The sequence below is a fragment of the Scyliorhinus torazame genome, chromosome 14 (genome assembly GCF_047496885.1).
Source record: "Scyliorhinus torazame isolate Kashiwa2021f chromosome 14, sScyTor2.1, whole genome shotgun sequence".
In the NCBI taxonomy this organism is placed as follows: domain Eukaryota; kingdom Metazoa; phylum Chordata; class Chondrichthyes; order Carcharhiniformes; family Scyliorhinidae; genus Scyliorhinus; species Scyliorhinus torazame.
In genome coordinates, this window is record NC_092720.1 from 204,846,687 (window position 1) to 204,869,508 (window position 22,822).

General features: G+C 47.5%; 1 long non-coding RNA gene across 2 annotated transcripts in view; it reads left to right on the plus strand.

The window, feature by feature from the left end:
• The first annotated feature begins 258 nt into the window (after positions 1–258).
• LOC140390371 (uncharacterized) overlaps positions 259–22,822 on the plus strand; it is a 76,285-nt gene continuing 53,721 nt past the window's right edge. Inside the window, exons 1-2 of one of the 2 annotated variants that reach the window (XR_011934624.1) lie at positions 259–592; positions 5,424–5,532. This is a non-coding gene — a long non-coding RNA (uncharacterized lncRNA). The remainder of the gene's footprint in view (positions 593–5,423; positions 5,533–22,822) is intronic. The other variant, XR_011934623.1, reaches the window with a different exon arrangement.

Consider the following 22,822-nt stretch of genomic DNA (forward strand, 5'->3'; position numbering starts at 1 on the left):
CCGCGGGCGGGGGCGGGGCCCGCGGGCGGGGGGCGGGGCCCGCGGCGGGGAGCAGGAGGGCCGCCGAGCCGCTCCCGATCGCGCAAATCCCCGCGCGCCAGCCGCCCTTTTATAAAATGGCCGCGAGCACGTAAATCAAAATTCTGCCGCATTGCGCATGCGCGCACTACCATCGGCGCGCATGCGCATAGCCCCCCCCCCCACATGCGCAATGCGGCCGCTATTTTTTTAAACGGTCGCCGCTTTTTGTTTTGACAAGTTTGGGGTTTTTTAAATTCATTTTATTCATTTATTTTATTCATTTAATTTTTATTTTTTTCATTTACTTTATTCATTTCTTTTTCTTTAACAACTTCGGGGGTGTTTTAGTCATTTATTTTATTCATTGAAATAAATGTTTTTTTACAAGTTCGGGGGATTTTATTTAATAAAATTTTACGGAAGAAAATTCAGAACTTTGTACAGTTGGAGACTCCATACTTTCCGGCACCGGAAGGCTTCACCTTCATCCAACAGGTTCCATTGGAGGAGCGTGTACGAGGGCCAAAGGGACCCAAAACCATTTCCTCCATTTTTATCAGCAGCAAACAAGGTAAGAGAAAATGGTGGGTCGCGAAGGTCGGCCGGCGTGGGTCGTGAAAATCGGCCGGCGTGGGTCGTGAAGGTCGGCCGGCGTGGGTCGCGAAGGTCGGCCGGCGTGGGTCGAGAAGGTCGGCCGGCGTGGGTCGCTCAGGTCGGCCGGCGTGGGTCGCTCAGGTCGGCCGGCGTGGGTCGCTCAGGTTGGCCGGCGTGGGTCGCTCAGGTCGGCCGGCGTGGGTCGCTCAGGTCGGCCGGCGTGGGTCGCGAAGGTCGGCCGGCGTGGGTCGCGAAGGTCGGCCGGCGTGGGTCGCTCAGGTCGGCCGGCGTGGGTCGCGAAGGTCGGCCGGCGTGGGTCGCGAAGGTCGGCCGGCGTGGGTCGCGAAGGTCGGCCGGCGTGGGTCGCGAAGGTCGGCCGGCGTGGGTCGCGAAGGTCGGCCGGCGTGGGTCGCGAAGGTCGGCCGGCGTGAGTCGCGAAGGTCGGCCGGCGTGTGTCGCGAATGTCGGCCGGCGTGGGTCGCGAAGGTCGGCTGGCGTGGGTCTCTCAGGCTGGCCGGCGTGGTTCACGAAGGTCGGCCGGCGTGAATTGCGAAGGTCGGCTGGCGTGGGTCGCGAAGGTCGGCCGGCGTGAATCGCGAATGTCGGCCGGCGTGAATCGTGAATGTCGGCCGGCGTGAATCGCGAAGGTCGGCCGGGTTGGGTCGCGAAGGTCGGCCGGTGTGGGTCGCGAAGGTCGGCCGGCGTGGGTCGCGAAGGTCGGCCGGCGTGGGTCGCGAAGGTCGGCCGGCGTGGTTCGCGAAGGTCGGACGGGTTGGGTCGCGAAGGTCGGCCGGTGTGGGTCGCTCAGGTCGGCCGGGTTGGGTCGCGAAGGTCGGCCGGTGTGGGCCGCGAAGGTCGGCTGGCGTGGGTCGCGAAGGTCGGCCGGCGTGGGTCGCGAAGTTCGGCCGGCGTGGTTCGCGAAGGTCGGACGGGTTGGGTCCTGAAGGTTGGCCGGTTGGTAAAAATGGGTCCCCGGAAAAAAAGTTTGAAGAACACTGCATTATTCTATATATAAACCATCTGAACTCCTCGGTTAGATTCCAGTCTGTAACTCACTCCCAGGTATCCATTATTCTAGATAGAAACTATCTGAACCCCTCGATTAGATTCCAGTCTGTAACTCACTCCCGGGTATCCATTATTCTATATATAAATCATCTGAACCCCTCGATTAGAATCCAGTCTGTAACTCACTCCCGGGTATCCGTTATTCTATATATAAATCATCTGAACCCCTCGATTAGAATCCAGTCTGTAACTCACTCCCGGGTATCCATTATTCTATATAGAAACTATCTGAACCCCTCGATTAGATTACAGTCTGTAACTCACTCCCAGGTTTCCATTAGTCTATATATAAACCATCTGAACGCCTCGATTAGGTTTCAGTCTGTAACTCACTCCCAGGGATCCATTATATATACAAACTATCTGAACCCCTCGATTAGATTCCAGTCTGTAACTCACTCCCAGGTATCCATTATTCTATATATAAACCATCTGAACCCCTCGATTAGATTCCAGTCTGTAACTCACTCCCGGGTATCCATTATTCTAGATAGAAACAATCTGAACCCCTCGATTAGATTCCAGTCTATAACTCACTCCCAGTTATTCATTATATATACAAACTCTCTGAACCCCTCCAATAAATTCCAGTCTGTAACTCACTCCCATGTGTGTGTGTGGTCAATGTAGGTCATCAGCACTGACGTTAAAAGATAGCCCTGAATTTGGCTGAGTGCCCCATTCTCCGTTCTCAATGGCATTGGCGGTACGGTGGATTTGGATCAGAGGATCCCGGCCAAACCACATGAAGCCCTGACTCCCTCAGTTATCCAAAGTTACTATGACAACCCTGGTATGAGGTTATATTCAGAGGACATGTTTCAACTCTCACTGACAGCTTCCTCGTGTTTTGTTAGTAACTTATTGGATATTATTCTGAAATCTGAAAGTATGGAATTCTTAAACTCGTCTAAGAGAATTACCTCTCTCAGTCTCATAGTTAGTCTCAACTTCCAATGCTCGTACCCAGCTATTAAAATTGTTCTGCTTACCCCTTTCAAACTCTGCATAAGTCTGTCCCAGCAGACTCTTCAAATTCTGAATTTTTTGCCTATATGCTTCAGGAACCAGTTCGTATGAATCTAGAATAGCCTTTTTTACCATGGCATAATCTCTGGACCCCTGTTCTGACAAGGTAGCTAAACTTCCTGTGTTCACCCTGTCAATGTACTCAGCAGAGGTAATGTCCACGTCCCTTTTAGCCACTCCATTTGGGTTGTGATTTTCTCAAAAGCCCCAAAGAACGTTTCCACCTCTTTCTGTTTTAATTTTGGGAGAGCCTGGGTGAGATTCGCCGCCGGCGTGATTCTCCATTTTGCCGTAGCCCAGGGTTTCTCGACGGCGTGGGTCTGCCCCACAATGGGAAATCCCATTGACCGGCCGGCGTAACGGAGAATCCCGCCGGCGGGTCGGTGCAGAAATGTGGCGCGGCGGGGCGGAGAATCCAGCCCCTTGTATAAACTTAAACACATCACCACTGAGTTCCGTTCTCGGACGAGCCTCCCTTCTATGTTCTGGCAGCTCTCCACTCATTACCAGCGGCTTAAGCTGGAAGTCTTTTTCTCATTCCAGCCTCCTCATTTGCAGCTCCGTTTCTTTTCCCTTTTGCTCTCTCTCCCTTTCTCTTTATTTTCTCTCATTCTCTCTCCTCATTTCCATTTTCAAATTCTCTCTGTTTTTGTTGTATTTCCAACTCTTTCATCAGTAACTGGATTTTCGCCAATTCTAACGATTGTTGATCTGGCCTAGGCTGTGTTGCTGGTTTTTCCTTCAAATTCAAAAGTTGAGCAATCGCGTCAAGTACCTCCGCCTTATTAGCTCTAGCTGGTAGGACTAGTTTTCATTCCCTTGCCAATTCGATAAGCGGGTCTTTGCGAACCTCCTCCAAATAAACCAGGGCTACGTTTTCCACTTGGTGAAATTGCTTAGCAGCTTCCATAGCCACCCTGTTACAATATTACAAACCTGGGGCGTCATTCTCCGACGACCCGCTGGGTCGGAGAATGGCCGTAGGCTGCCGTGAATCACGCCCCCGCCCCCGCCGAAGTCTCCGGTACCGGAGATTGGGCGGGGGCGGGAATCGGGCCGCGCCGGTTGGCGGGACCCCCCGCTGGATTCTCCGGTCTGGATGGGCCGAAGTCCCGCCCAGAAATTGCCTGTCCCGCCGGCGTAAATCAAACCTGGTATTTACCGGCGGGACCAGGCGGCGTGGGCGGGCTCCGGGGTCCTGGGGGGGGGGCGCAGGGCGATCTGACCCCGGGGGGTGCCCCCACGGTGGCCTGGCCCGCGATCGGGGCCCACTGATCCGCGGGCGGGCCTGTGCCGTGGGGGCACTCTTTCCCTTCCGCCTCCGCTACGGCCTCCACCATGGCGGAGGCGGAAGTGACTCTCCCCACTGCGCATGCGCGGGAAACTGACAGCGGCCGCTGACGCTCCCGCGCATGCGCCGGGGAACTGTCAGCGGCCGCTGACGCTCCCGCGCATGCGCCGCATTTCCGCGCCAGCTGGCGGGGCAACAAACGCCATTTCCGCCAGCTGGCGGGGCGGAAGTCCCTCCGGCGTCGGCCTAGCCCCTCAATGTTGGGGCTAGGCCGCCAAAGATGCGGAGCATACCGCACCTTTGGGCCGGCGCGATGCCCGTCTGATTGGCGCCGTATTTTGCGCCAGTCGGCGGACATCGCGCCGTTGGGGGAGAATTTCGCCCCTGGTGTCTCTTTATCATTTACTCTGTACCCCAAATTTGCTTCTGTTACGACACCCTGGGTGAGTGTGCGGTCATTTCCCACCTCACAGACCCCGGAGTCCCAACATAAGTGAATTAATCAATAATTTGTGCATTTTCCAGAAATCGTTAACCCTTGATTGCTCCAGTGAGTTAGAGGCGCCAGACTAAGTAAAACATTACAAACTGTTTATTTATAACAAGAATAAAAAATGAATAAATAATGGAGTAATACTCTATCGGTCTACCTGTTCCCAAAACTCTGTCCGACCCTCCACCCAGACACTCAGAAGACAGACACATGGTAACGGGTCGGATAGGTTAATAAATAACAGGAGTTAAGAGGTATGAGAGATTTGAGAATCTTTGCTGCTGGGGTTCAGGTCTTTGTAAGCTGTGCTCCCTTCAGAATGTGAAGTGTCGTTTGGTTTGGGTCTTCATGGTGGACCACTCAGGCTGGGCTCTCAGGCTATGGAAACCCTTCTGGGCACACAATCTAACCTGTGTTGGGCTGAGCCTTACCCCCGGAAGTTGCACTTCAGGACTGCTCAGTTTCTGATTTGTGGCCGGCTTCAGCTGACGTACCAACAGCTTGTCTCAGATAAACAGAATATCAGAGCATCAATTATTGTGAGGCCTTTGAGTGGTCTGGTACCTTTAATGGGCGAGGAATCTGGAAAGTTCCCCTTCCCCTGCTCTGTCTTCAGGCCTTGAGCACTCACTTCCTGCTCTGTGTACCAGAAGGGAGTTCCATCTAAGATTTGAGAGAGAATGCCCCCTCTTCTGGGAGAGAGACTCTTAAGGATTCTGCTAAGTTCTGCAGGTTCCAAACAAAACTCTAAGCAAAAACAGAGAGACGGGGACCAGCAGGACGTTCTAGAATAATCCAGACCAATCTGCATTGAGTATCTGTTTAGCCCTGTGTTTGCAATGGAGCTAATTGTTTGCGAGCCAAGTCTGTCAAGACATATCACCACTGATATCAGCATATCCTGCAACTGCTTTTTTAAAATTAAAGCTGTAGGTTCCAGCAATGCCCCGGTGCAGGAATTATAACAGCCAAAAGAACAGGAATTAAAACGGAAACAAGACTCCAACAAGGATTCACAAGAGCGTTCCTTACAAGGGTGAGTTGTGAAAAAACCCTTTTGCAATCTCTTTTGTTTCTTCTTTTTAAAATAAATTTAGAGTACCCAATTATTTATTTCCAAATCAGGGGCAATTTAGCGTGGCCACTCCACCTAACCTGCACATCGTTGGGTTGTGGGGTGAAACCCACGCAGACATGGGGGAGAATGTGCAAACTGCATACGGACAGTGACCCAGAGCCTGGATTTGAACCCGGGTTATCAGCGCCGCAGTCCCAGTGCTAACCACTGCGCCGCATGCTGCCCTTATTAGTTAATTCACTTGTGTTAGGAATTCGGATGTGAGCCGGAATTGACCACACACTCGTTCAGGATGTCGTAACAAAGGGGTGGCGCTGCCATACTGGTATTGGCACTGGACTAGTAATTCAGACACCCAGGGTAATGACTGGGGACCCGGATTCAAATCCAGCCACTTCAGAGGGTGGAATTTGAATTCAATAAAAATCTGGAATTAAAAGTCAAATGATGACCATGAAACCATTGTTGAATGTCGTAAAAACCTATCTGGTTCACTGATGCCCTTTTGGGAAGGAAATCTGCCGTCCTTATCTGGTCCACAGCAATGTGGTTGACTCTTAGCATGCCACTATCAAGGGTAATTAATAATAATAATCTTTGTCACAAGTAGGCTTACATTAACACTGCAATGAAGTTCCCATTAAAAGTCCCAAGTCGCCACATTCCGGCGCCTGTTCCGGTACACGAAGGAAGAATTCAGAATGTCCAAATTACCTAACTGCACGTCTTTCAGGACTTGTGGGAGGCAACCGGAGCACCTGGAGGAAACCCATGCAGACACGGGAAAAATGTGCCGGCTCCACACCGACAGCGACCCAAGCCGGAATCGAACTTAGGACCCTGGCGCTGTGAAGCAACAGTGCTAATCACTGTGATACAATTAGCGACTGTGATGTCCCCATTCCATCAAAGAATTGAGAAAAGAAAACCTGGGTCATGAGCTCTGGAATTCCCTTCCTAACTCACTCACCTCCCTCTTTTAAAGATGCTCCTTAAACCTCTTTGATCCCTGACCTAATATCTCCTTGTGTGTGGCTTGGCGCCAAAGTTTGTTGCTATCTATTTCACCTCACGGCCTACGGTGACTTGCATGGCAACTGCAGAGTGCTTAATACAGGGCATCACACTCGTCTATGCTCACACACACACTCACACACATTCCTCCAGCAGGGTAGCAATCTAGCAGCTAGGACTCAAAGCTGAGTTCTCCGTCCTTTCCCCAGGCACAGAGGCTCACTTCAGATCACCCCCGGTCTGCCATCAGAAGAGGTCTGAAATTCAACCCCAATCCCTGCCTGGCTCGATTGCATGTTAACCCGTCCAGGCCGCCACCGTGTCTTTGGAGAGAAGCTGCCTTTCCATCTGGTCTTATTTGTTTCTTACTCCGTCTGTGTTGAGGATTCCAGTGGGCACAGATTCAACAAATTTACATTGTTGGAAGAGAAAGACCAGACAGAGAAATATTTCCCACAGTTGCTGGAACATGACTGTACAAAAGATAATCAGTATTTTCCAAAACAAATTGGATTGGCTGATTCTCAAATTTACAGCCTTCAGAGTGGACACCAAGTTCTGGACTCCCGAGTTCTGACTCCTTGATGTTGGGTTTTATAGACAGGAGGCCAATTATTAACCGCATTTCCCAATCAGATTGAGCCACACTGCAGAGGGGCAATCAGGAGGAAATAATGTTCCTCAGTGAGGAAGGGTCTGTGGGGCCAAACTCCCATTTCTATCCTTCACACCCAAACCGCAGGTACCAATCTTTACTGGTCGTTCTCCCGTTTTGAAAAGACAATTCGCCCGTGTCATTGGGAAAGCTACACCTGTTTGGTCATCGTTTATCGAAACCTTGTAATGTACATGTTGCAAATCCTGTCAAAAGCCGTCACTGATTGAGGCAAAATAATGGTGAAAAATGGTACAGGATTACTTTGGTTATTTTCTACAACACTCCCCCACCCCCTTCTCAAATTGTGCAACCTCCCCCGAATTCTGACTCGAGCAGATCCTCCTTTACTCCTCCACACAGCATCACACATCAATAAATCACCCACAACCTTTCCCACTTCTACTAGCAATGTAAGGGATAGGAGCAGGAGTAGACCACTCGGCCCCTTGAGGCTGCTCCGACAATCAATACGACCATGACTGATCTTCAGCCTCGACTTCACTTTCCTGCCCACTCCCTCTCTCTCCCTTTATTCCCAAGCCACCGAAAGGATGCGTTTCTCAGCCTTAAACATACTCAGCGATGGAACATCTGGAACCTTCTCCAAAGAGTCATGAAGAATTTGCACCTCGTCTCAGTCCTAAATGATCAACCCCTTATGCTGAGATTGTGCCCCTGTGATCCAGATTCCCCAGCCCAGTGAAACAACTTCTCAGTGTCCACCCTACAGGCCACTTATCAGACTCACATACGTTTCAATTCTTCCAAATTCCAGAGAATATCGGCTCAATTTACACATCCACTCATCATAGGACAACCCTCTCATCCTTGAAAACAAACTTGCAAATCTGGCCTTGCTTCCCCCGGGCATTGATTTCAGGAACAGTTGGCGGGATTCTCTGCCGGGTCGGAGAATTGCCGGGGGGGCGGCGGCGTGAATCCCGCCCCTGCCGGCTGCCCAATTCTCCGGCACCGGAGATTCGGCACGGCGGGAATCGCTTGAGGTCAAAGGATCTTTACATGGTCCCCATCCCGTTGTGGCAATCTCGCGGCTGGCACAGCCGAAAAATCCAGCTCTGAGTGTAAATGGACAGTCTGTGTGATCAGTGAATGTGAACAAAGAGGCAATGAGTGGTAACAGGGGTTGTCAACAGACTGTGTACATCTATAGTGAGTGTGACGTGATTGTGAATAGACAGGCAGTAAGCATGAACAGTGATTGAAAATGGACAGTCAGTGTGAACAGCGATTGTGAACAGAGTGAGTGTAACTGACTAATTGCAAATGGACTGTTGGTGCAGTGATTGTGAACAGACAGTGATTGTGAACAGTGTTTGTGACAGACTGAATGTAAACATAAAGTCAGCATGAACAAAGTTTGTGAACAGTCAGTGAGTATGAACAGTGAGTGTGAACATACAGGGAGTGTGAACAGCCAGTGTGTATAGTAATTGTGAACAGACAGTAAGTGTGAACATGCAGTGAGTGTTAACATGCAATGAGTATGAACAGACAGACATTAAAGTGGACAGTGAGTATGAAGAGACAATGTGTGTAAACAGTGATTATGAACAGTGACTGTAAATGGACTGTCAGTGTGAACAAAGATTATGAAGAGGCTGAGTGTAAATGGACAGTCAGTGTGAACAGTGAATGTGAAGATTGATTGTGAACAGACTGTGAGTGTGAATATGCAGTGTGTGAACAGAAAGACAATGAGTGTGCAGTGATTGTGAACAAACAGTGAGTGTGGGGTATTATTTTGGACATGAAGTGCAAACAGACTAAGTGTAAATGGATGGTCAATGTGAACAGTGATTGTGAACAGTCAGTGAGTGTGAATATGCAGATTGTGAACAGACAGTGAGTGTGTATGACAAATCAAATTTCTTTACCCGTCAGTCTGGCCTCAATAAAAGTCGATGGATTTGCAGGTACAGCATTAGTTATTTTATTTGGCTTGCAAGCCTGATTCATTTCACAGAGGCATAAGACACATCTAGTCTCCTACACCCCGGAAAGCGAAGGAACAAAGAGACAAAGGGATTTCTGCAAATAAATTCAAATGGTATCAAGTTTCACATACTCGATTCCCATAGGTCATCCTATACCCCTCCTGACCTGGTCATACATTCTGATTGGCTCACTTCTCATCCCTTCCTCTGGCCCCCTTATTACCCAGCATCCTTTTCTCCTCCTTTGGTGGACACACCTCCTCCTTGCTTTGCCATGCGGTCTGAAATCCTTTGTCTGTGAACTCACCAGAATGAGACTGGCCTATCTTTACATTACAGTAACTAATATCTCTAAAGTAACTATTTTATATCACATTCGTCATGTACACACAGTAAGCGTTAACATTTAATGAATGTGAATAGACAGACATGAATGTGAACAGACAGTGAGTATGAAAAGACAGACAATGATTGTAAACAATGATTGTGAACAGACTGACTGTAAACGGAATTGAATTCGAGATAATACGTTTTATGGAAATTGGTGACAAATTTGAATGTTTTTCAGGAGAGCTGAAAAAAGCTGAGGGTGACACGGTAGTGCAGTGGTTAGCACTGTTGCTTCACAGCTCCAGGATCCCAGGTTTGACTCCGCACTGTCTGTATGGGTTTCCTCCGGGTGCTGTGGTTTCCTCCCACAATCCAAAGATGTGCAGGTTAGGTGGATTGACCACGCTAAATTGTCCTCAGTGTCCAAAAGGTTAGGCGGGGTTACTGGGATAGGGTGGAGGTGTGCGCCTATGTAGGGTGCCCTTTCCAAGGACCGGTGCAGACTCACTGGGCCAAATGGCCTTCTTCTGCACTGTAAATTCTATGACCGGTAGAGTTCTTCAAAATTAGGCAATTATCAATTGACTCTCCTTGACAAGCGAGAGCAAAGAACAAAGAAAAGTACAGCACAGGAACAGGCCCTTCAGCCCTCCAAGCCCGTGCCGACCATGCTGCCCGTCGAAGCTAAAATCTTCTATACTTCCGGGGTCCTTATCCCTCTAGTCCCATCCTATTCATGTATTTGTCAAGGTGCCCCTTAAACATCACTATCATCCCTGTTTCCACCACCTCCTCCGGCAGCAAGTTCCAGGCACCCAATACCCTCTGTGTAAAAAACTTGCCTCGTACATCTCCTCTAAACCTTGCCCCTCGCACCTTAAACCTATGCCCCCGAGTAATTGACCCCTCTACCCTGGGAAAAAGTCTCTGACTATCCACCCTGTCTATGCCCCTCATAATTTTGTAGACCTCAACCTCCGTCATTCCAGTGAGAACAAACCGAGTTTATTCAACCTCGCCTCATAGCTAATGCCCTCCACACCAGGCAACATCCTGATGAATCTCTTTTGCCTCTCTAAAGCCTCCACATCCTGCTGGTAGTGTGGCGACCAGAATTGAACACTCTACTCCAAGTGTGGCCTAACTAAGATTGCTCTTTGGGAATAAAGGAATATTGAAGGTATCGGTAGCCACCAGGAAAGTGGGACTAGGTTAGAAGGCCTGTGTGAAGAAATAAATGAGCACAAAATCAAATGGCTGAATGGTTGGCTGTGTTTCAAAAGATTTTATAAAATGAAACTAGAAGAAATGATGCGAGCTTTACTATTTTCTCCCGACCAGGGAAACCATTCTTTCATGTTATGCAGTTCATTCCAAGGGCCAATGTCTTTACTCATGGTAGACACCCATTCAATTAGATGTCATCCACTACGTCGAAGGCTTCAGCTCTCCTTCAGCAGCCACGGCATTCCCGAAGTGCTGGTCATGGACAATGGTACCCCCTTCACCGCTGTCGAATTTGAGCATCTTATGAAGGCAAATGGGGTGCGGCACATCCTCAGAGCCCTGTACCACCTTTCCTCAAACGGGCTGGCCAAGCAAGGGCTGCAGATCTTCAAGAGATGGATGAAGAAACTGACCACAGTATCCATGGAACGCAACCAGCAAGATTTCTGTGTAGCTACCAGACCACGCTGCATGCTGCAATCGGCGTAGCATCGGCAGAACTATTGATTGGACGGAGGCTCAGGGTCCACCTCAACCTTGCATTCCCTGTTATTGGCGGGCAAGTACAACGTGGTCAGGACCTGCAGAATCGATGCCAAGGCAGGCGGTCCATGTATTTCAAATAAGGGTGTGCATTCAAAACTTGGGAAGGTGCACATTGGTTTCCAGGGACAGTGGTACAGCGGCCCAGACCGGTTTCATACCTCGTGTAGACGTGCAAACTGATGGCACGGAAGCACCTTGCCCAACTCAAGAGCAGGGAGCCAGAGTTAGGCCACACCCAACCAAAGGAGCTGTATCCAGCCGTGTCAGCGCGACACACTGGTGCCTGGGGACCAGATCAACAAGGTCAATTAACGTTCTGACTCCAGAACACTATGATCTCGGATAGCTACCTGGACGTTCCAAATGACTGCTCGTTTGTTCTTTTAAATATCTTAGTGATATGAACGCAACACCTGGGATGGTCACAGCAGAAATGCATGAGCGACAGACAGACACTTATACATAGTTTACATTAACCAGTTAAGAGCAGTACTCCACTTGGGGGTCATTCCAAAGAACAGTCCAGCAGATTGCAGAGAATGGATCAGATGGGGCTTTGTGCCCAAGAGCTCGGCATGTTAAACTCTTCATTTCAAATGTAGCCACACAGTCAACATGCAATGTCAACGACAGAGACTGTGGAAAAATAATTCCCAAATTTAAAGGACCCTTGCAGTGACTTGTGAATTCCAGGGTTCCCCGCTGTGGCCATTTTACTTCACCTCGTTGGATAGTAAGAGGAAGGTGAAACAGCACTACATCTCAGCTCTGGTGACAACACCATCGCTAGGGGAGTCATAAGTGGAGGTCCAGACATGCAGCATTTCCATCAAGGATTGTCAATAAGCTGAGTCAACATTTCAGTACAAACTAGAAATTTGTACTTTGCATGTGTTGCCTGAGCTTAATTATTTTGTATTCTATAACAATGCTATTTCTAAAGGTACTATTACCTTGTGGTGGGTCTGGACAGCTGGGTTGTGATGTAGAAAGAGGCCAAGAGTGCAGCTGTACCGGCTGAGGTCATTTAAGAAGGCCTCACCTTCTTGACCTTGGCTCTTACCTGAGGTGTGGTGATCCTCAGGTTAAATCACCACAAGTTAGTTCCCCCTGTCAAAGGGGAAAACAATCTATGGTTATTTAGAACTATGTTGAATTTATTACTCAGATTAGCACACAAGTAATTAAATTTATGTCAACCAAGTTTCTTTAGAAGGGGCAGAGAAAGAGAGGTGGTAGAATGACGGGGTCATAGTTGGCGAGAGTGTGCGTTGACAGAAATATTATCTACTTATGGAAATTGAAACCATGGGAAGATCTCAAGAGGTCCGTGGGCAGAAATTGTCAAGTCAGTGAAATAATTTTTTGGGCTTTCAATAAAGATGTCACCCTTCATCTTCAGTCAATGTTGCTGAAATATTCAGCGTGAGGTAATCAGATTGTAAAATGTACACAGTAATTTATTTTTAACTTTGTGTAAAATGTACACATGACTGTGATATTAAACTTGCTCAGAAACTGGAAGATTCTCATACGTTATTAACGTTGTGTAAAATGTACACGTGACTGATATTAAACTTGCGCAGAAACTGGGAGATTCTGATACGTTTTGCAAGTCAGGAGAGTTTGGGTGGAAAAAGATCATTTCACAACCTCACAGAAAAGGAATTGCAGTATATAAATCCACACTGGCTCGCAAACCTCTCAATCACTTCACCCACTGAATTACTTGGAAGGGTGTGAATAGTTCAGGTGGTGGATGGGGTGCTGGTCAAGTGGGCTGCTTTGTCCGAGATGCTGTTGAGCTTCTAAAAGTCTTGTTGGAGGTGTGCTCATCCAGGCAAGTGGAGAATATTCAATCACACTCGAGTCATGCCTTGTGAATGGTGGCTTTGTGGAGTTAGGAGGCGGGTTACTCAGCACAGAATAAACAGTATTTATATGGCTGGTACGACCCACGATGCGGATTTGGGATAATTCAACGATGGCAATCCTGTTTAATGTTGAGTAGTGGTTAGATTTTCTCTTGCTGGTGATGGTCATGGCTTGGTGCGTGTGTGGTACGAACTTTATTTGAATGTTTTTTAACAGAGGTGTTGAAATTGTGGAGGATTTTCATGGAGAAACAAAGGCAAACATGCTATTTCGGCAGGAGGGCGAGTTCCAGAAGACACAGATTTAAGGTAATTGGCAATCCTTTCCTTGGATTGCCACTTTGATCCCAAGAGCAATGCTGTTGGGAGTTTTAAACTCCTGCCAGGGTCATGCATGAAGGTGAGGTTGGAGGGGAGGAACCAGACAAAGCAAGCCCTCTACGGCAGATCAGGAGGGAAATACCTGTATGGTATCAACATCCGCCATCGCAGCCTAAGGCTCCAGCAGTAGGGAGATCCCAATCATCGAGGTTTCCTTGCTACTGAACTTCCGCTCTATCAAACACCGTATCTGCTGATGTGCAACAGCATTCCCACGTTATAAGATGTCCGTGAGATCTGGAATTCCCTGGTTTTGGCCCAAAACGTAGGTAGTGGAGTTTGATTCAGTCGTCTCACTCTTGGAATAGAAACAGGAGAGCATTTTGGCACCTTTCTTCATGACTAAGTAGCCCTCTTCAGGATCCACTCTGCTCATCCTGCATGGGGAAAGGGCAAGTTTCACTGCCGAGACTGATTTCCTTCAGGTCCTCCCTCTCACTAAATCCTATATTCTTGGTGCCTTATATGTGTCCTCCTTAGTGAAGACAGAACCAAAAGTATGAATTTAGTTGGTCAGCCTTTTCTTTGTTCCCCAATATAGATTTCCCTGTTTATGACTATAAAGGGACCTACATTTGTCTTCACCAATCTTTTTCTCTTCACATACCTAAAGAAACGTTTACAGTTATATTTTTAAGTTTCCCGCAAGCTTACTCTTGTACTCTATTGTCCGCTTCTTAATTAATCCCTTGGTCATCCTTTGCTGAATTATAAACTGCTACCAATCCTCAAGTCTGTTGTTTTTCTTGGCCAATTTGTATGCTTCTTCTTTGGATCTAATATTATCTCAAATTTCCCTTGTAAGCCATGATTGAACCACCTTTCCTGCTTTACTTTTGTGCGGGACAGGAATCAACAATTATTGCAGCCACCCATGCTCTCCTTGAATGTTTGTCATTAGCTATCCACTGTCATCCCTTTCAGTAATATTTCCCTATCTATCATAGCCAACTTGCGCCTCATATCATTGTAGTTTCCTTTATTAAGATTCAGGACCCTAGTCTTATCAACAATGCCACTCTCCACCTTGATGCAAAATTCTAGCATGTTATGGTCACTCTTCCCCAAATGGTCTCACACAACTGCAGTGCCAATGACTCCTTTCTCATTATACATTACCCAGTCTAGGATGGCCTGTTCTCTAGTTGGTTCCTTAACATATACTCTCCGAAAATTCATCCTCTACGACATTGTGACTAATTTAATTTACCCAAAGCAGATTAAAATTACCCGTAATTACAGATGTTCCTTTATTGTGTGTGTCTCTAATTTCCTGTTTAACGTCATTCCCAACATCACCACCGGGGTCGAGATACAACCCCAACTAATATTCTTTGCCCCCCTGGTGTTTCTCAGACCTAACAATACAGATTCCACATGGTCAGAGCTGACATCCTTCCTCACTATTGTGCTCATTTTTATCATCGCCACCATCTTCAAAACAAGAGACAAAGTTGACTTGTGGGAAATATCGAGGAATCACCCTACTCGCCATTGCTGGGAAGATCATCGCCTGAATCTTCGCTACTCACCTTCTCACGGTCTCTCAAGAAATCCTTAAAGGGAAGCCATTGTGGCTTCCAACTAAACCTCGTTACAGCAGAAATTATTTTTGCTGCCGACAGCTTCAAGGGAAATGCGAAGACAACATCAACCACTCTGCATGTCCTTCATGTATCTGACCAAGACTTTTGATCAATCGGGAAGCACTGTAAAAAACCTTGTCAAAGGCTGTCTGTCCGGAGAAATTCATTAACATCCCCCAACTCCTCCACCACAAGATGTCGGCAACAGTCCTCACCTACCAAAATAAGACTAAAGCCTTTGACGTCAAGAATGGAGCCAAGCTGGCATGTGTCATCGCCCCCATCTTTTTCTCCATCTCCTTCATCCTGCACCTTGACGAGAACAAGTTTCCCAGTGGAATGGACTTTGTTTACAGGATGGGTGGAAAACATTTCAACCTCAACCAGTTGGGATCCAAGAATAGAATGACACAGCCCATGGACCTTCAGTAGGCAGAATACAGTGTTATCTCCACTCCCTCAGAAGAGTCTCCATGCCATGATTGACACCTTCATGGAAGCACACGGAAGAATCGGTCTCAGCCTCAACCACAAGAAGAATCGTCCCAGGGCAAGATCAAGTCTCTCCCTCTATCAATATAATGGAGAAATCCTACCAAATGTGGAACATTTCCCATACCTGGGAGCTACCTCTCCTGTCAGACTGACATTGATGCGGAGATCCAACATTGTATCCATTGCTCCTCTTCCAATGCCCAAGCACGAGTCTTTGATGACCATGACACTCATGTTGACCCCAGTGCGGAAGGCAATTGTTCTTCCAACCCTTCTATATTTGGTCAGAAACCTGGATTACGTACAGACGTCACCTCAAGGCCCTGGAGAGAACATAGAAAAATACAGCACAGAACAGGCCCTTCGGCCCACAATGTTGTGCCGAACCTTTGTCCTAGATTAATCATAGATTATCATTGAATTTACAGTGCAGAAGGAGGCCATTCGGCCCACTGAATCTGCACCGGCTTTTGGAAAGAGCACCCTACCCAAAGTCAACACCTCCACCCAACACTAAGGGCAATTTTGGACACTAAGGGCAATTTATCATGGCCAATCCACCTAACCTGCACATCTTTGGATTGTGGGAGGAAACCGGAGCACCCGGAGGAAACCCATGCAGACACTGGGACACAGACAGTGACCCATGCCGGAATCGAACCTGGGATCCTGGAGCTGTGAAGCAATTGTGCTATCCACAATGCTACCGTGCTGCCCTTAAGAACAAATAAATCTACACTATATCATTTTACCGTAATCCATGTACCTATCCAATAGCTGCTTGAAGGTCCCTAATGTTTCCGACTCAACTACTTCCACAGGCAGTGCGTTCAATGCCCCCACTACTCTCTGGGTAAAGAACTTAACCTCTGACATCCCCCCTATATCTTCCACCATTCACCTTAAATTTATGTCCCCTTGTAATGGTTTGTTCCACCCGGGGAAAAAGTCTCTGACTGTCTACTGTATCTAGTCCCCTGATCATCTTATAAACCTCCATCAAGTCGCCCCTCATCCTTCTCCGTTCTAATGAGAAAAGGCCTAGCACCCTCAACCTTTCCTCGTAAGACTTACTCTCCATTCCAGGCGACATCCTGGTAAATCTCCTTTGCACCTTTTCCAAAGCTTCCACATCCTTCCTAAAATGAGGCAACCAATACTGTACACAGTACAGCTGCATCATCACCTCACGGCTCTTAAATCAATCCCTCTGTTAATGAACGCGAGCACACCATAGGCCTTCTTCACAGCTCTATCCACTTGAGTGGCAACTTTCAAAGATGTATGAACATAGACCCCAAGATCTCTCTGCTCCTCCACATTGCCAAGAACTCTACCGTTAACCCTGTATTCTGCATTCATATCTAGTTATCCCTAGTCCCTTTTTTTAACAGGGGCACGACATTCGCCACTCTCCAATCCCCTGGTACCATCCCTGTTGACAGTGAGGACGAAAAGATCTTTGCCAACGGCTCTGCAATTTCATCTCTTGCTTCCCATAGAATCCTTGGATATATCCCGTCAGGCCCGGGGGACCTGTCTATCCTCAGGTTTTTCAAAATGCCCAACACATCTTCCTTCCTAACAAGTATTTCCTCGAGCTTACCAGTCTGTTTCACACTGTCCTCTCCAACAATATGGCCCCTCTCATTTGTAAATACAGAAGAAAAGTACTCGTTCAAGACCTCTCCTATCTCTTCAGACTCAACACACAATCTCCCGCTACTGTCTTTGATCGGACCTACCCTCGCTCTAGTCATTCTCATATTTCCCACATATGTGTAAAAGGCCTTGGGGTTTTCCTTGATCCTACCCGCCAAAGTTTGTTCATGCCCTCTCTTAGCTCTCCTGACCCCTTTCTTCAGTTCCCTCCTGGCTATCTTGTATCCCTCCAACACCTTGTCTGAACCTTGTTTCCTCAGCCTTGCACAAGTCTCCTTCTTCCTCTTAACAAGACATTCAACCTCTCTTGTCAACCATGGTTCCCTCACTCGACCATCTCTTCCCTGCCTGACAGGGACATACATATCAAGGACACAGAGTAACTGTTCCTTGAACAAGTTCCACATTTCACTTGTGTCCTTCCCTGACAGCCTATGTTCCCAACTTATGCACTTCAATTCTTGTCTGACAACATCGTATTTACCCTTCCCCCAATTGTAAACCTTGCCCTGTTGCATGCACCTATCCCTCGCCATTACTAAAGTGAAAGTCACAGAATTGTGGTCACTCTCCAAAATGCTCCCCCACTAACAAATCTATCACTTGCCCTGGTTCATTACCAAGTACTAAATCCAATATTGCCCCTCCTCTGGTCGGACAATCTACATACTGTGTTAGAAAAGCTTCCTGGACACACTGCACAAACACCACCCCATCCAAACTATTTGATCTAAAGAGTTTCCACTCAATGTTTGGGAAGTTAAAATCACCCATGACTACTACCCTGTGACTTCTGCACCTTTCCAAAATCTGTTTCCCAATCTGTTCCTCCACATCTCTGCTACTATTGGGGGCCCTATAGAAAACTCCTCACAAGGTGACTGTTCCTTTCCTATTTCTGACTTCAACCCATACTGCCTCCGTAGGCTGATACTACTCGAACTGCCTTTCTGTACCTGTTATACTATCTCTAATTAACAATGCCACCCGCCCCACCTCTTTTACCACCCTCCCTAATCTTATTGAAACATCTATAACCAGGGACCTCCAAAAACCATTTCTGCCCCTCTTCTATCCAAGTTTCCGTGATGGCCACCACATCGTAGTCCCAAGTACCGATCCATGCCTTAAGTTCACCCACCTCATTCCTGATGCTTCTTGCGTTGAAGTATACACACTTCAACCCATCTCCGTGCCTGCAAGTACTCTCCTTTGTCAGTGTTCCCTTCCCCACTGCCTAATTACACGCTTTGGCGTCCTGAATATCGGCTACCTTAGTTGCTGGACTACAAATCCGGTTCCCATTCCCCTGCCAAATTAGTTTAAACCCTCCCGAAGAGTACTAGAAAACCTCCCTCCCAGGATATTGGTGCCCCTCTGATTCAGATGCAACCCATCCTGCTTGTACAGGTCCCACCTTCCCCAGAATGCGCTCCAATTATCCATATACCTGAAGCCCTCCCTCCTACACCATTCCTGCAGCCACGTGTTCAGCTGCACTCTCTCCCTATTCCAAGCCTCGCTATCACGTGGCACCGGCAACAAACCAGAGATGACAACTCTGTCTGTCCTGGCTTTTAACTTCCAGCCTCACTCCCTAAACTTGTTTATTACCTCCACACCCCTTTTTCTACCTATGTCGTTGGTACCAATGTGCACCACGACTTCTGGCTGCTCCCCCTCCCACTTCAGGATCCTGAAGACACGATCCGAGACATCCCTGGCCCTGGCACCCGGGAGGCAACATACCTTCCGGGAGTCTCTCTCACGACCACAGAATCTCCTATCTATTCCCCTAACCATTGAATCTCCTACAACTATTGCTTTTCTATTCTCCCCCCTTCCCTTTTGAGCCCCAGAGCCAGACTCAGTGCCAGAGACCTGGCCGCTAGGGCCTTCCCCTGGTAGGTCATCCCCCCAACAGCATCTAAAACGGTATACTTGTTTTGAAGGGGAACGGCCACGAGGGATCCCTGCACTGTCTGCCTGGTTGTTTTTTTTTCCCCTGACTGTAACCCAGCTATTCTTGTCCTGTACCTTGGGTGTGGTTACCTCCCTGTAACTCTTCTCTATCACCCCCTCTGCCTCCCGGATGATCCGAAGTTCATCCAGCTTCAGCTCCAGTTCCCTAACATGGTCTTTGAGGAGCTGGAGTTGGGTGCACTTCCCGCAGGTATAGTCAGTGGGGACAGCGGTGGTATCCCTCACCACCCACATCCTACAGGAGGAGCATGCAACTGGCCTAGCCTCCATCCCCTCTTACCTTACAGAATATAGCTGCCCTGTGGACCAACTGGATCTCCGCCCTCCGACTCTGCTCCCAGTCAGCTGCACTCTCTGTAAACTCCTGGTTCTCTTCTCACTCTTTGCAGAAATGTAGGAAACAAAATTAAAGGAGCACCTTACTCCCTCCTCACCTAACTCCCTCAGTCACCAAACTCTCACTATAGCACTCAAATGCACCAAATTCAGCACTCCCTCAGTCACCAAACTCTCACTATAGCACTCCATGCACCAAATTCAGCACTCCCTCAGTCACCAAACTCTCACTATAGCACTCAAATGCACCGAATTCAGCACTCCCTCAGTCACCAAACTCTCACTATAGCACTCCATGCACCAAATTCAACACTCCCTCAGTCACCAAACTCTCACGATAGCACTCAAATACACCAAATTCAGCACTCATTGCAAACAAAGTCTTCACTGTAGGGGATCACTTTTATACTGTGAATCTAGCCTCTGAAAACTGGCCTAATCCAATTAACTAATTAACAAGCTCCAGCTGCAAGTGCCTACAAGTAGAAGCTTTGTTTACAGCTGATTGAAAATTCACCTTCTTCTAAACCAAACAGCAACTTTTAAATTAATTAACTAAATAAAAGAAAGACTAGACTTTAGATAAAGATGAAGCCTTATACTCCCTCAGTCACCAAACTCTCACTATAGCACTCAAATGCACCAAATTCAGCACTCAGTACAAACCTTAAGTTCACCCACTGGGTACTTTGAGGTACCATCAATGCTGCCTGAGACGGATTCTCCATATCAGTTGGGAGTACAGGCGTACTAACATCAGCGTACTTGAAGGAGCTGCTGGCACAAGCATCGAGGCGATGATCATCCAAAAACCCAATTCCTCTGAACCACCCACATTCTTAAGATGTCAGAGCCCCGACTGCCAAAGTAAATCTTCTTTGTCCAGCTCAAAGAAGACTCCAGAACAAGAGGACAAAGGATTACCGCAAGAAATGTGTTATGGGGTGAGGCCGTTTCAGAACCCCAAAATGTATCATGGAGTTCAACCAACCTCTCTCCATTTAATGGATTTGTTGCTTTTCCTAGGACACGGCTTTTTCCCCTAGGTGTGGGATTACAATTATGGACACGTGGGTTTTTAAACACAAAACACTGTTTATTCCATGAACTCAACTTAACATCTTAAATAAACATCTCTTAACACCCCTTACTTCAAAGATAACTCAGAAAATATTGCAACAGTAAATAATTCCTTAAAATGTTCCTTCAAACTTCCAAGAGACTTAACACCTTTAAACAGTATCACATTAGGTTAAAGGATATATATTTTTTCTGTAGAATTGCAGAGATATATTAGCTTGGTTGACTTCAGCTCCAGCACCTTGCTTTCTTCCTGCAGCTCTCTGGCCACACACAGACACACACAACCTGCTTTTTTCCAACTGGCATTCTCCCTTCAAGCAACTCACAGCAAACCAGAACTTCTCAAGCTGCTGTCTCAAACTGGCTTTCTCCTTTTAATCAGCTCACAGCAAAACTGCCAGGCACTTTGAAGCTGCTCTCAGCAAAACCAGCCAGGCACTTTTAAAAACTGAAACTAAAAACTAAACTGCAAAATGGCTGACCTGACCTCAGCTCCATCCACTCTCTGACATCACTGTTTTCTTAAAGGTACATTGCTTAAACAACCATGTCACATGACAAATGCAACACAGACACCAATGCCTGAGAGACCGTTGCTCAGAAGAGACCTACTTGGAGGAACCTCCTGATTGAAGGGACACAATTCTTCGAGAACACCCAACGGCAAGTTGATGTCTGGAAAAGGAGCCCAAGAAAGGAATGCCAGCGATCTAGGGTCCAAGGACCAATCCCAACACCTGGAAACACCTGCCAAGTGTGTGGTTGAAGATGCTGCCCTAGGATCGGGCTCATCATCCATTCAAGGAACCACAGAACCCATGCCCAGTAACACGGAGTTTCGTAGGTGGACAGTCATACTCGTTAGCGAGTGATGGCCAAGGAAGAAGAATTGGCAAGGGGACAGGTGAGAGAGAAGATGAAGATTTTGTTTTCAAAGGGAGTCAGGATATACTTGAAAAGACAAACTTTGCAGGACTCTAGGGACAGAGCAGGCGAGAGAGCGAGTATGGGACTAACTGGACAGATCTTTCAAAGGACCAGCAGAGGCACAATGGGGCAAGTTCCCTCTGCTATGTTGGAAGTTCCAATATTTGCAATTGGTCATGGAAGGCTTTGTACATTATAGATCATCTGCTCGAAACGTTAACCTGGTGTCTTTCCCAGATAGATGATGCCTGACCGGCTGAGCACTTCATGTCTTTATTGCAGCTTTCCAGCATCTGCAGTACTTTATTGTGGCATGAGCACATCAGGAGTGGCTCCAACACAAAGGAACTCGATGTACCAGGTTACACCCCATGGAGTAGAAAAGAAAATGGATCCAGAGATTCTGGTGAACAAATTATTGAAAACAGCATCGTCGGCCGAGGTGACTGTAAAATCTGCTGCCAAGGAAGTGGATGAAATGAATTGTTCAGATGCTTCTAGAAATAAACTGGAAAGCAGATGGAATGGGAGGAGACACTTCGATTGTAAACACCAGCAGAGAATATTTGGGTTAAACAGCCTGTTTCTGTGCTGTATATTCTCTGTCATATGCCTATGATGTGAATTAAATTACATTCTTTCTCCATTGTTACATCGGGTGTTTCCTTCTGCAATTATTAGGGACAAGTCCTGTCGCTCAGGGCGTGCAGAACATCACAAAGATCAGTTAGATTTTAATCATTTCCACAGATTGAGAACCAGGTTTCTTCAGCATCCATTTGCACAAGACACCACCACGGGTTAGTTGCTAAACAGTCATCGCAACGCGACTCACATCGTCAAAGGTCCCAACAACTTTAAAAGGGCAACACACACGAGTTCACTGAGCAAGAACATGTTTAAAGTTTACCTGATGTTGAGATTAGTTAAATTTTGTTGCTTCATCCAACAGGGTTAGATCTAACCTGCAATTCAGCAGCTAATCTGAAACTTTGTCCCAGTTATTATCTCCCAATGAGGCACAGAACCCACCGACTCTCCCCTCGAGACACCGAACCCACTGACTCTCCCCTCGAGACACCGAACCCACCGATTCCCCCCTCGAGACACCGAACCCACCGACTCCACCCTCGAGACACCGACTCTCCCCGGGACACCGAACCCACCGACTCTCCCCTCGAGACACCGAAC